The sequence below is a fragment of the Pungitius pungitius genome, chromosome 2 (assembly GCF_949316345.1).
Source record: "Pungitius pungitius chromosome 2, fPunPun2.1, whole genome shotgun sequence".
Classification (NCBI taxonomy): Eukaryota; Metazoa; Chordata; class Actinopteri; order Perciformes; family Gasterosteidae; genus Pungitius; species Pungitius pungitius.
In genome coordinates this window covers 5,828,059-5,837,838 of record NC_084901.1, presented here as the reverse complement: position 1 = coordinate 5,837,838, position 9,780 = coordinate 5,828,059, and the positions used below count along the sequence as shown (strand labels likewise).

Below are 9,780 nucleotides of genomic sequence, written 5' to 3'. Positions count from 1 at the left end.
ACTGTGTCCCTGATGGTCTAGTGGCTAGGATTCGGCGCTCTCACCGCCGCGGCCCGGGTTCGATTCCCGGTCAGGGAAATGGCATTTGAAGTTACCCTTAGTTGATGCTTGTGTTGTCCGTTGCAACATTTCAATGATGTGATGTGCATCAACTTGTCCCCCACTGTTAAGTAGTTATTGTTTGATGCTCTTAGTAGACAGGGAAACCTGGTTTAGCCTTTTCATTCAAGCAATATTTTCCATGTCCTGAATATTTTCGATCCGATATTACGACTTAATTAGCATGAATGTGTCCCTGGTGGTCTAGTGGCTAGGATTCGGCGCTTTCACCGCCGCGGCCCGGGTTCGATTCCCGGTCAGGGAAATGTCATTTAAAGTTCTGGCTTGATGTTTTTATTTACGCCAATTATTCGATGTGCTGAATGTTTTCGATCTGATTGGAGGACATAATATGCACAACTGTGTCCCTGATGGTCTAGTGGCTAGGATTCGGCGCTCTCACCGCCGCGGCCCGGGTTCGATTCCCGGTCAGGGAATTGGCTTTTAAAGTTCTGACTTGATGTTTTAATTTAAGCCTATTATTCGATGTGCTGAATGTTTTCGATCTGATTGGAGGACATAATATGCACAACTGTGTCCCTGATGGTCTAGTGGCTAGGATTCGGCGCTCTCACCGCCGCGGCCCGGGTTCGATTCCCGGTCAGGGAAATGGCATTTGAAGTTACCCTTAGTTTATGCTTGTGTTGCCAGTTGCAACATTTCAATGATGTGATGTGCATCAACTTGTCCCCCACTGTTAAGTAGTTATTGTTTGATGCTCTTAGTAGACAGGGAAACCTGGTTTAGCCTTTTCATTCAAGCAATATTTTCCATGTCCTGAATATTTTCGATCCGATATTACGACTTAATTAGCATGAATGTGTCCCTGGTGGTCTAGTGGCTAGGATTCGGCGCTTTCACCGCCGCGGCCCGGGTTCGATTCCCGGTCAGGGAAATGTCATTTAAAGTTCTGGCTTGATGTTTTTATTTACGCCAATTATTCGATGTGCTGAATGTTTTCGATCTGATTGGAGGACATAATATGCACAACTGTGTCCCTGATGGTCTAGTGGCTAGGATTCGGCGCTCTCACCGCCGTGGCCCGGGTTCGATTCCCGGTCAGGGAATTGGCTTTTAAAGTTCTGACTTGATGTTTTAATTTAAGCCTATTATTCGATGTGCTGAATGTTTTCGATCTGATTGGAGGACATAATATACACAACTGTGTCCCTGATGGTCTAGTGGCTAGGATTCGGCGCTCTCACCGCCGCGGCCTGGGTTCGATTCCCGGTCAGGGAAATGGCATTTGAAGTTACCCTTAGTTTATGCTTGTGTTGTCAGTTGCAACATTTCAATGATGTGATGTGCATCAACTTGTCCCCCACTGTTAAGTAGTTATTGTTTGATGCTCTTAGTAGACAGGGAAACCTGGTTTAGCCTTTTCATTCAAGCAATATTTTCCATGTCCTGAATATTTTCGATCCGATATTACGACTTAATTAGCATGAATGTGTCCCTGGTGGTCTAGTGGCTAGGATTCGGCGCTTTCACCGCCGCGGCCAGGGTTCGATTCCCGGTCAGGGAAATGTCATTTAAAGTTCTGGCTTGATGTTTTTATTTACGCCAATTATTCGATGTGCTGAATGTTTTCGATCTGATTGGAGGACATAATATGCACAACTGTGTCCCTGATGGTCTAGTGGCTAGGATTCGGCGCTCTCACCGCCGCGGCCCGGGTTCAATTCCCGGTCAGGGAATTGGCTTTTAAAGTTCTGACTTGATGTTTTAATTTAAGCCTATTATTCGATGTGCTGAATGTTTTCGATCTGATTGGAGGACATAATATGCACAACTGTGTCCCTGATGGTCTAGTGGCTAGGATTCGGCGCTCTCACCGCCGCGGCCCGGGTTCGATTCCCGGTCAGGGAATTGGCTTTTAAAGTTCTGACTTGATGTTTTAATTTAAGCCAATTATTCGATGTGCTGAATGTTTTCGATCTGATTGGAGGACATAATATACACAACTGTGTCCCTGATGTTCTAGTGGCTAGGATTCGGCGCTCTCACCGCCGCGGCCCGGGTTCGATTCCCGGTCAGGGAAATGGCATTTGAAGTTACCCTTAGTTTATGCTTGTGTTGTCAGTTGCAACATTTCAATGATGTGATGTGCATCAACTTGTCCCCCACTGTTAAGTAGTTATTGTTTGATGCTCTTAGTAGACAGGGAAACCTGGTTTAGCCTTTTCATTCAAGCAATATTTTCCATGTCCTGAATATTTTCGATCCGATATTACGACTTAATTAGCATGAATGTGTCCCTGGTGGTCTAGTGGCTAGGATTCGGCGCTTTCACCGCCGCGGCCCGGGTTTGATTCCCGGTCAGGGAAATGTCATTTTAAGTTCTGGCTTGATGTTTTTATTTACGCCAATTATTCGATGTGCTGAATGTTTTCGATCTGATTGGAGGACATATTATGCACAACTGTGTCCCTGATGGTCTAGTGGCTAGGATTCGGCGCTCTCACCGCCGCGGCCCGGGTTCGATTCCCGGTCAGGGAATTGGCTTTTAAAGTTCTGACTTGATGTTTTAATTTAAGCCTATTATTCGATGTGCTGAATGTTTTCGATCTGATTGGAGGACATAATATGCACAACTGTGTCCCTGATGGTCTAGTGGCTAGGATTCGGCGCTCTCACCGCCGCGGCCCGGGTTCGATTCCCGGTCAGGGAAATGGCATTTGAAGTTACCCTTAGTTGATGCTTGTGTTGTCCGTTGCAACATTTCAATGATGTGATGTGCATCAACTTGTCCCCCACTGTTAAGTAGTTATTGTTTGATGCTCTTAGTAGACAGGGAAACCTGGTTTAGCCTTTTCATTCAAGCAATATTTTCCATGTCCTGAATATTTTCGATCCGATATTACGACTTAATTAGCATGAATGTGTCCCTGGTGGTCTAGTGGCTAGGATTCGGCGCTTTCACCGCCGCTGCCCGGGTTCGATTCCCGGTCAGGGAAATGTCATTTAAAGTTCTGGCTTGATGTTTTTATTTACGCCAATTATTCGATGTGCTGAATGTTTTCGATCTGATTGGAGGACATAATATGCACAACTGTGTCCCTGATGGTCTAGTGGCTAGGATTCGGCGCTCTCACCGCCGCGGCCCGGGTTCGATTCCCGGTCAGGGAATTGGCTTTTAAAGTTCTGACTTGATGTTTTAATTTAAGCCTATTATTCGATGTGCTGAATGTTTTCGATCTGATTGGAGGACATAATATGCACAACTGTGTCCCTGATGGTCTAGTGGCTAGGATTCGGCGCTCTCACCGCCGCGGCCCGGGTTCGATTCCCGGTCAGGGAAATGGCATTTGAAGTTACCCTTAGTTGATGCTTGTGTTGTCGGTTGCAACATTTCAATGATGTGATGTGCATCAACTTGTCCCCCACTGTTAAGTAGTTATTGTTTGATGCTCTTAGTAGACAGGGAAACCTGGTTTAGCCTTTTCATTCAAGTAATATTTTCCATGTCCTGAATATTTTCGATCCGATATTACGACTTAATTAGCATGAATGTGTCCCTGGTGGTCTAGTGGCTAGGATTCGGCGCTTTCACCGCCGCGGCCCGGGTTCGATTCCCGGTCAGGGAAATGTCATTTAAAGTTCTGGCTTGATGTTTTTATTTACGCCAATTATTCGATGTGCTGAATGTTTTCGATCTGATTGGAGGACATAATATGCACAACTGTGTCCCTGATGGTCTAGTGGCTAGGATTCGGCGCTCTCACCGCCGCGGCCCGGGTTCGATTCCCGGTCAGGGAATTGGCTTTTAAAGTTCTGACTTGATGTTTTAATTTAAGCCTATTATTCGATGTGCTGAATGTTTTCGATCTGATTGGAGGACATAATATGCACAACTGTGTCCCTGATGGTCTAGTGGCTAGGATTCGGCGCTCTCACCGCCGCGGCCCGGGTTCGATTCCCGGTCAGGGAATTGGCTTTTAAAGTTCTGACTTGATGTTTTAATTTAAGCCTATTATTCGATGTGCTGAATGTTTTCGATCTGATTGGAGGACATAATATGCACAACTGTGTCCCTGATGGTCTAGTGGCTAGGATTCGGCGCTCTCACCGCCGCGGCCCGGGTTCGATTCCCGGTCAGGGAAATGGCATTTGAAGTTACCCTTAGTTGATGCTTGTGTTGTCCGTTGCAACATTTCAATGATGTGATGTGCATCAACTTGTCCCCCACTGTTAAGTAGTTATTGTTTGATGCTCTTAGTAGACAGAGAAACCTGGTTTAGCCTTTTCATTCAAGCAATATTTTCCATGTCCTGAATATTTTCGATCCGATATTACGACTTAATTAGCATGAATGTGTCCCTGGTGGTCTAGTGGCTAGGATTCGGCGCTTTCACCGCCGCGGCCCGGGTTCGATTCCCGGTCAGGGAAATGTCATTTAAAGTTCTGGCTTGATGTTTTTATTTACGCCAATTATTCGATGTGCTGAATGTTTTCGATCTGATTGGAGGACATAATATGCACAACTGTGTCCCTGATGGTCTAGTGGCTAGGATTCGGCGCTCTCACCGCCGCGGCCCGGGTTCGATTCCCGGTCAGGGAATTGGCTTTTAAAGTTCTGACTTGATGTTTTAATTTAAGCCTATTATTCGATGTGCTGAATGTTTTCGATCTGATTGGAGGACATAATATGCACAACTGTGTCCCTGATGGTCTAGTGGCTAGGATTCGGCGCTCTCACCGCCGCGGCCCGGGTTCGATTCCCGGTCAGGGAATTGGCTTTTAAAGTTCTGACTTGATGTTTTAATTTAAGCCTATTATTCGATGTGCTGAATGTTTTCGATCTGATTGGAGGACATAATATGCACAACTGTGTCCCTGATGGTCTAGTGGCTAGGATTCGGCGCTCTCACCGCCGCGGCCCGGGTTCGATTCCCGGTCAGGGAAATGGCATTTGAAGTTACCCTTAGTTTATGCTTGTGTTGCAAGTTGCAACATTTCAATGATGTGATGTGCATCAACTTGTCCCCCACTGTTAAGTAGTTATTGTTTGATGCTCTTAGTAGACAGGGAAACCTGGTTTAGCCTTTTCATTCAAGCAATATTTTCCATGTCCTGAATATTTTCGATCCGATATTACGACTTAATTAGCATGAATGTGTCCCTGGTGGTCTAGTGGCTAGGATTCGGCGCTTTCACTGCCGCGGCCCGGGTTTGATTCCCGGTCAGGGAAATGTCATTTAAAGTTCTGGCTTGATGTTTTTATTTACGCCAATTATTCGATGTGCTGAATGTTTTCGATCTGATTGGAGGACATAATATGCACAACTGTGTCCCTGATGGTCTAGTGGCTAGGATTCGGCGCTCTCACCGCCGTGGCCCGGGTTCGATTCCCGGTCAGGGAATTGGCTTTTAAAGTTCTGACTTGATGTTTTAATTTAAGCCTATTATTCGATGTGCTGAATGTTTTCGATCTGATTGGAGGACATAATATGCACAACTGTGTCCCTGATGGTCTAGTGGCTAGGATTAGGCGCTCTCACCGCCGCGGCCCGGGTTCGATTCCCGGTCAGGGAAATGGCATTTGAAGTTACCCTTAGTTGATGCTTGTGTTGTCTGTTGCAACATTTCAATGATGTGATGTGCATCAACTTGTCCCCCACTGTTAAGTAGTTATTGTTTGATGCTCTTAGTAGACAGGGAAACCTGGTTTAGCCTTTTCATTCAAGCAATATTTTCCATGTCCTGAATATTTTCGATCCGATATTACGACTTAATTAGCATGAATGTGTCCCTGGTGGTCTAGTGGCTAGGATTCGGCGCTTTCACCGCCGCTGCCCGGGTTCGATTCCCGGTCAGGGAAATGTCATTTAAAGTTCTGGCTTGATGTTTTTATTTACGCCAATTATTCGATGTGCTGAATGTTTTCGATCTGATTGGAGGACATAATATGCACAACTGTGTCCCTGATGGTCTAGTGGCTAGGATTCGGCGCTCTCACCGCCGCGGCCCGGGTTCGATTCCCGGTCAGGGAATTGGCTTTTAAAGTTCTGACTTGATGTTTTAATTTAAGCCTATTATTCGATGTGCTGAATGTTTTCGATCTGATTGGAGGACATAATATGCACAACTGTGTCCCTGATGGTCTAGTGGCTAGGATTCGGCGCTCTCACCGCCGCGGCCCGGGTTCGATTCCCGGTCAGGGAAATGGCATTTGAAGTTACCCTTAGTTGATGCTTGTGTTGTCCGTTGCAACATTTCAATGATGTGATGTGCATCAACTTGTCCCCCACTGTTAAGTAGTTATTGTTTGATGCTCTTAGTAGACAGGGAAACCTGGTTTAGCCTTTTCATTCAAGTAATATTTTCCATGTCCTGAATATTTTCGATCCGATATTACGACTTAATTAGCATGAATGTGTCCCTGGTGGTCTAGTGGCTAGGATTCGGCGCTTTCACCGCCGCGGCCCGGGTTCTATTCCCGGTCAGGGAAATGTCATTTAAAGTTCTGGCTTGATGTTTTTATTTACGCCAATTATTCGATGTGCTGAATGTTTTCGATCTGATTGGAGGACATAATATGCACAACTGTGTCCCTGATGGTCTAGTGGCTAGGATTCGGCGCTCTCACCGCCGCGGCCCGGGTTCGATTCCCGGTCAGGGAATTGGCTTTTAAAGTTCTGACTTGATGTTTTAATTTAAGCCTATTATTCGATGTGCTGAATGTTTTCGATCTGATTGGAGGACATAATATGCACAACTGTGTCCCTGATGGTCTAGTGGCTAGGATTCGGCGCTCTCACCGCCGCGGCCCGGGTTCGATTCCCGGTCAGGGAATTGGCTTTTAAAGTTCTGACTTGATGTTTTAATTTAAGCCAATTATTCGATGTGCTGAATGTTTTCGATCTGATTGGAGGACATAATATGCACAACTGTGTCCCTGATGGTCTAGTGGCTAGGATTCGGCGCTCTCACCGCCGCGGCCCGGGTTCGATTCCCGGTCAGGGAAATGGCATTTGAAGTTACCCTTAGTTGATGCTTGTGTTGTCCGTTGCAACATTTCAATGATGTGATGTGCATCAACTTGTCCCCCACTGTTAAGTAGTTATTGTTTGATGCTCTTAGTAGACAGGGAAACCTGGTTTAGCCTTTTCATTCAAGCAATATTTTCCATGTCCTGAATATTTTCGATCCGATATTACGACTTAATTAGCATGAATGTGTCCCTGGTGGTCTAGTGGCTAGGATTCGGCGCTTTCACCGCCGCGGCCCGGCTTCTATTCCCGGTCAGGGAAGTGTCATTTAAAGTTCTGGCTTGATGTTTTTATTTACGCCAATTATTCGATGTGCTGAATGTTTTCGATCTGATTGGAGGACATAATGCGGCCCAGGTTCGATTCCCGGTCAGGGAAATGGCATTTGAAGTTACCCTTAGTTGATGCTTGTGTTGTCCGTTGCAACATTTCAATGATGTGATGTGCATCAACTTGTCCCCCACTGTTAAGTAGTTATTGTTTGATGCTCTTAGTAGACAGGGAAACCTGGTTTAGCCTTTTCATTCAAGCAATATTTTCCATGTCCTGAACATTTTCGATCCGATATTACGACTTAATTAGCATGAATGTGTCCCTGGTGGTCTAGTGGCTAGGATTCGGCGCTTTCACCGCCGCGGCCCGGGTTCGATTCCCGGTCAGGGAAATGGCATTTAAAGTTCTGGCTTGATGTTTTTATTTACGCCAATTATTCGATGTGCTGAATGTTTTCGATCTGATTGGAGGACATAATATGCACAACTGTGTCCCTGATGGTCTAGTGGCTAGGATTCGGCGCTCTCACCGCCGCGGCCCGGGTTCGATTCCCGGTCAGGGAATTGGCTTTTAAAGTTCTGACTTGATGTTTTAATTTAAGCCTATTATTCGATGTGCTGAATGTTTTCGATCTGATTGGAGGACATAATATGCACAACTGTGTCCCTGATGGTCTAGTGGCTAGGATTAGGCGCTCTCACCACCGCGGCCCGGGTTCGATTCCCGGTCAGGGAAATGGCATTTGAAGTTACCCTTAGTTGATGCTTGTGTTGTCCGTTGCAACATTTCAATGATGTGATGTGCATCAACTTGTCCCCCACTGTTAAGTAGTTATTGTTTGATGCTCTTAGTAGACAGGGAAACCTGGTTTAGCCTTTTCATTCAAGCAATATTTTCCATGTCCTGAATATTTTCGATCCGATATTACGACTTAATTAGCATGAATGTGTCCCTGGTGGTCTAGTGGCTAGGATTCGGCGCTTTCACCGCCGCGGCCCGGGTTCGATTCCCGGTCAGGGAATTGGCTTTTAAAGTTCTGACTTGATGTTTTAATTTAAGCCAATTATTCGATGTGCTGAATGTTTTCGATCTGATTGGAGGACATAATATGCACAACTGTGTCCCTGATGGTCTAGTGGCTAGGATTCTGCGCTCTCACCGCCGCGGCCCGGGTTCGATTCCCGGTCAGGGAAATGTCATTTAAAGTTCTGGCTTGATGTTTTTATTTACGCCAATTATTCGATGTGCTGAATGTTTTCGATCTGATTGGAGGACATAATATGCACAACTGTGTCCCTGATGGTCTAGTGGCTAGGATTCGGCGCTCTCACCGCCGCGGCCCGGGTTCGATTCCCGGTCAGGGAAATGTCATTTAAAGTTCTGGCTTGATGTTTTTATTTACGCCAATTATTCGATGTGCTGAATGTTTTCGATCTGATTGGAGGACATAATATGCACAACTGTGTCCCTGATGGTCTAGTGGCTAGGATTCGGCGCTCTCACTGCCGCGGCCCGGGTTCGATTCCCGGTCAGGGAATTGGCTTTTAAAGTTCTGACTTGATGTTTTAATTTAAGCCAATTATTCGATGTGCTGAATGTTTTCGATCTGATTGGAGGACATAATATGCACAACTGTGTCCCTGATGGTCTAGTGGCTAGGATTCGGCGCTCTCACCGCCGCGGCCCGGGTTCGATTCCCGGTCAGGGAATTGGCTTTTAAAGTTCTGACTTGATGTTTTAATTTAAGCCAATTATTCGATGTGCTGAATGTTTTCGATCTGATTGGAGGACATAATATGCACAACTGTGTCCCTGATGGTCTAGTGGCTAGGATTCGGCGCTCTCACCGCCGCGGCCTGGGTTCGATTCCCGGTCAGGGAAATGGCATTTGAAGTTACCCTTAGTTTATGCTTGTGTTGCCAGTTGCAACATTTCAATGATGTGATGTGCATCAACTTGTCCCCCACTGTTAAGTAGTTATTGTTTGATGCTCTTAGTAGACAGGGAAACCTGGTTTAGCCTTTTCATTCAAGCAATATTTTCCATGTCCTGAATATTTTCGATCCGATATTACGACTTAATTAGCATGAATGTGTCCCTGGTGGTCTAGTGGCTAGGATTCGGCGCTTTCACCGCCGCGGCCCGGGTTTGATTCCCGGTCAGGGAAATGTCATTTAAAGTTCTGGCTTGATGTTTTTATTTACGCCAATTATTCGATGTGCTGAATGTTTTCGATCTGATTGGAGGACATAATATGCACAACTGTGTCCCTGATGGTCTAGTGGCTAGGATTCGGCGCTCTCACCGCCGTGGCCCGGGTTCGATTCCCGGTCAGGGAATTGGCTTTTAAAGTTCTGACTTGATGTTTTAATTTAAGCCTATTATTCGATGTGCTGAATGTTTTCGATCTGATTGG

General features: G+C 45.9%; 38 non-coding genes across 38 annotated transcripts; all 38 read left to right on the top strand.

Annotated features, from left to right (window-relative positions):
• Positions 1-6: 6 nt before the first annotated feature.
• On the top strand, positions 7-78 carry trnae-cuc (transfer RNA glutamic acid (anticodon CUC)). Its single transcript has one exon. It is a non-coding gene; the product is annotated as a tRNA-Glu (tRNA).
• Positions 79-292: 214 nt separating this feature from the next.
• trnae-uuc (transfer RNA glutamic acid (anticodon UUC)) lies at positions 293-364 on the top strand. The gene has a single exon. It is a non-coding gene; the product is annotated as a tRNA-Glu (tRNA).
• A 100-nt stretch (positions 365-464) lies between these two features.
• On the top strand, positions 465-536 carry trnae-cuc (transfer RNA glutamic acid (anticodon CUC)). Its single transcript has one exon. It is a non-coding gene; the product is annotated as a tRNA-Glu (tRNA).
• A 100-nt stretch (positions 537-636) lies between these two features.
• trnae-cuc (transfer RNA glutamic acid (anticodon CUC)) lies at positions 637-708 on the top strand. Its single transcript has one exon. It is a non-coding gene; the product is annotated as a tRNA-Glu (tRNA).
• Positions 709-922: 214 nt separating this feature from the next.
• Positions 923-994, top strand: trnae-uuc (transfer RNA glutamic acid (anticodon UUC)). Its single transcript has one exon. It is a non-coding gene; the product is annotated as a tRNA-Glu (tRNA).
• A 100-nt stretch (positions 995-1,094) lies between these two features.
• On the top strand, positions 1,095-1,166 carry trnae-cuc (transfer RNA glutamic acid (anticodon CUC)). The gene has a single exon. It is a non-coding gene; the product is annotated as a tRNA-Glu (tRNA).
• A 386-nt stretch (positions 1,167-1,552) lies between these two features.
• trnae-uuc (transfer RNA glutamic acid (anticodon UUC)) lies at positions 1,553-1,624 on the top strand. The gene has a single exon. It is a non-coding gene; the product is annotated as a tRNA-Glu (tRNA).
• A 272-nt stretch (positions 1,625-1,896) lies between these two features.
• trnae-cuc (transfer RNA glutamic acid (anticodon CUC)) lies at positions 1,897-1,968 on the top strand. Its single transcript has one exon. It is a non-coding gene; the product is annotated as a tRNA-Glu (tRNA).
• Positions 1,969-2,354: 386 nt separating this feature from the next.
• On the top strand, positions 2,355-2,426 carry trnae-uuc (transfer RNA glutamic acid (anticodon UUC)). Its single transcript has one exon. It is a non-coding gene; the product is annotated as a tRNA-Glu (tRNA).
• Positions 2,427-2,526: 100 nt separating this feature from the next.
• On the top strand, positions 2,527-2,598 carry trnae-cuc (transfer RNA glutamic acid (anticodon CUC)). Its single transcript has one exon. It is a non-coding gene; the product is annotated as a tRNA-Glu (tRNA).
• A 100-nt stretch (positions 2,599-2,698) lies between these two features.
• On the top strand, positions 2,699-2,770 carry trnae-cuc (transfer RNA glutamic acid (anticodon CUC)). Its single transcript has one exon. It is a non-coding gene; the product is annotated as a tRNA-Glu (tRNA).
• Positions 2,771-2,984: 214 nt separating this feature from the next.
• trnae-uuc (transfer RNA glutamic acid (anticodon UUC)) lies at positions 2,985-3,056 on the top strand. The gene has a single exon. It is a non-coding gene; the product is annotated as a tRNA-Glu (tRNA).
• A 100-nt stretch (positions 3,057-3,156) lies between these two features.
• trnae-cuc (transfer RNA glutamic acid (anticodon CUC)) lies at positions 3,157-3,228 on the top strand. Its single transcript has one exon. It is a non-coding gene; the product is annotated as a tRNA-Glu (tRNA).
• Positions 3,229-3,328: 100 nt separating this feature from the next.
• On the top strand, positions 3,329-3,400 carry trnae-cuc (transfer RNA glutamic acid (anticodon CUC)). Its single transcript has one exon. It is a non-coding gene; the product is annotated as a tRNA-Glu (tRNA).
• A 214-nt stretch (positions 3,401-3,614) lies between these two features.
• On the top strand, positions 3,615-3,686 carry trnae-uuc (transfer RNA glutamic acid (anticodon UUC)). Its single transcript has one exon. It is a non-coding gene; the product is annotated as a tRNA-Glu (tRNA).
• Positions 3,687-3,786: 100 nt separating this feature from the next.
• trnae-cuc (transfer RNA glutamic acid (anticodon CUC)) lies at positions 3,787-3,858 on the top strand. Its single transcript has one exon. It is a non-coding gene; the product is annotated as a tRNA-Glu (tRNA).
• Positions 3,859-3,958: 100 nt separating this feature from the next.
• Positions 3,959-4,030, top strand: trnae-cuc (transfer RNA glutamic acid (anticodon CUC)). Its single transcript has one exon. It is a non-coding gene; the product is annotated as a tRNA-Glu (tRNA).
• Positions 4,031-4,130: 100 nt separating this feature from the next.
• trnae-cuc (transfer RNA glutamic acid (anticodon CUC)) lies at positions 4,131-4,202 on the top strand. The gene has a single exon. It is a non-coding gene; the product is annotated as a tRNA-Glu (tRNA).
• A 214-nt stretch (positions 4,203-4,416) lies between these two features.
• Positions 4,417-4,488, top strand: trnae-uuc (transfer RNA glutamic acid (anticodon UUC)). Its single transcript has one exon. It is a non-coding gene; the product is annotated as a tRNA-Glu (tRNA).
• Positions 4,489-4,588: 100 nt separating this feature from the next.
• trnae-cuc (transfer RNA glutamic acid (anticodon CUC)) lies at positions 4,589-4,660 on the top strand. The gene has a single exon. It is a non-coding gene; the product is annotated as a tRNA-Glu (tRNA).
• Positions 4,661-4,760: 100 nt separating this feature from the next.
• trnae-cuc (transfer RNA glutamic acid (anticodon CUC)) lies at positions 4,761-4,832 on the top strand. Its single transcript has one exon. It is a non-coding gene; the product is annotated as a tRNA-Glu (tRNA).
• A 100-nt stretch (positions 4,833-4,932) lies between these two features.
• On the top strand, positions 4,933-5,004 carry trnae-cuc (transfer RNA glutamic acid (anticodon CUC)). The gene has a single exon. It is a non-coding gene; the product is annotated as a tRNA-Glu (tRNA).
• Positions 5,005-5,218: 214 nt separating this feature from the next.
• On the top strand, positions 5,219-5,290 carry trnae-uuc (transfer RNA glutamic acid (anticodon UUC)). The gene has a single exon. It is a non-coding gene; the product is annotated as a tRNA-Glu (tRNA).
• Positions 5,291-5,390: 100 nt separating this feature from the next.
• trnae-cuc (transfer RNA glutamic acid (anticodon CUC)) lies at positions 5,391-5,462 on the top strand. The gene has a single exon. It is a non-coding gene; the product is annotated as a tRNA-Glu (tRNA).
• Positions 5,463-5,848: 386 nt separating this feature from the next.
• On the top strand, positions 5,849-5,920 carry trnae-uuc (transfer RNA glutamic acid (anticodon UUC)). The gene has a single exon. It is a non-coding gene; the product is annotated as a tRNA-Glu (tRNA).
• Positions 5,921-6,020: 100 nt separating this feature from the next.
• Positions 6,021-6,092, top strand: trnae-cuc (transfer RNA glutamic acid (anticodon CUC)). The gene has a single exon. It is a non-coding gene; the product is annotated as a tRNA-Glu (tRNA).
• Positions 6,093-6,192: 100 nt separating this feature from the next.
• trnae-cuc (transfer RNA glutamic acid (anticodon CUC)) lies at positions 6,193-6,264 on the top strand. The gene has a single exon. It is a non-coding gene; the product is annotated as a tRNA-Glu (tRNA).
• A 214-nt stretch (positions 6,265-6,478) lies between these two features.
• trnae-uuc (transfer RNA glutamic acid (anticodon UUC)) lies at positions 6,479-6,550 on the top strand. Its single transcript has one exon. It is a non-coding gene; the product is annotated as a tRNA-Glu (tRNA).
• Positions 6,551-6,650: 100 nt separating this feature from the next.
• trnae-cuc (transfer RNA glutamic acid (anticodon CUC)) lies at positions 6,651-6,722 on the top strand. Its single transcript has one exon. It is a non-coding gene; the product is annotated as a tRNA-Glu (tRNA).
• Positions 6,723-6,822: 100 nt separating this feature from the next.
• On the top strand, positions 6,823-6,894 carry trnae-cuc (transfer RNA glutamic acid (anticodon CUC)). The gene has a single exon. It is a non-coding gene; the product is annotated as a tRNA-Glu (tRNA).
• Positions 6,895-6,994: 100 nt separating this feature from the next.
• On the top strand, positions 6,995-7,066 carry trnae-cuc (transfer RNA glutamic acid (anticodon CUC)). The gene has a single exon. It is a non-coding gene; the product is annotated as a tRNA-Glu (tRNA).
• A 617-nt stretch (positions 7,067-7,683) lies between these two features.
• trnae-uuc (transfer RNA glutamic acid (anticodon UUC)) lies at positions 7,684-7,755 on the top strand. The gene has a single exon. It is a non-coding gene; the product is annotated as a tRNA-Glu (tRNA).
• Positions 7,756-7,855: 100 nt separating this feature from the next.
• On the top strand, positions 7,856-7,927 carry trnae-cuc (transfer RNA glutamic acid (anticodon CUC)). Its single transcript has one exon. It is a non-coding gene; the product is annotated as a tRNA-Glu (tRNA).
• A 386-nt stretch (positions 7,928-8,313) lies between these two features.
• Positions 8,314-8,385, top strand: trnae-uuc (transfer RNA glutamic acid (anticodon UUC)). The gene has a single exon. It is a non-coding gene; the product is annotated as a tRNA-Glu (tRNA).
• Positions 8,386-8,657: 272 nt separating this feature from the next.
• Positions 8,658-8,729, top strand: trnae-cuc (transfer RNA glutamic acid (anticodon CUC)). Its single transcript has one exon. It is a non-coding gene; the product is annotated as a tRNA-Glu (tRNA).
• Positions 8,730-9,001: 272 nt separating this feature from the next.
• On the top strand, positions 9,002-9,073 carry trnae-cuc (transfer RNA glutamic acid (anticodon CUC)). Its single transcript has one exon. It is a non-coding gene; the product is annotated as a tRNA-Glu (tRNA).
• A 386-nt stretch (positions 9,074-9,459) lies between these two features.
• trnae-uuc (transfer RNA glutamic acid (anticodon UUC)) lies at positions 9,460-9,531 on the top strand. Its single transcript has one exon. It is a non-coding gene; the product is annotated as a tRNA-Glu (tRNA).
• Positions 9,532-9,631: 100 nt separating this feature from the next.
• On the top strand, positions 9,632-9,703 carry trnae-cuc (transfer RNA glutamic acid (anticodon CUC)). Its single transcript has one exon. It is a non-coding gene; the product is annotated as a tRNA-Glu (tRNA).
• Positions 9,704-9,780: the final 77 nt, after the last annotated feature.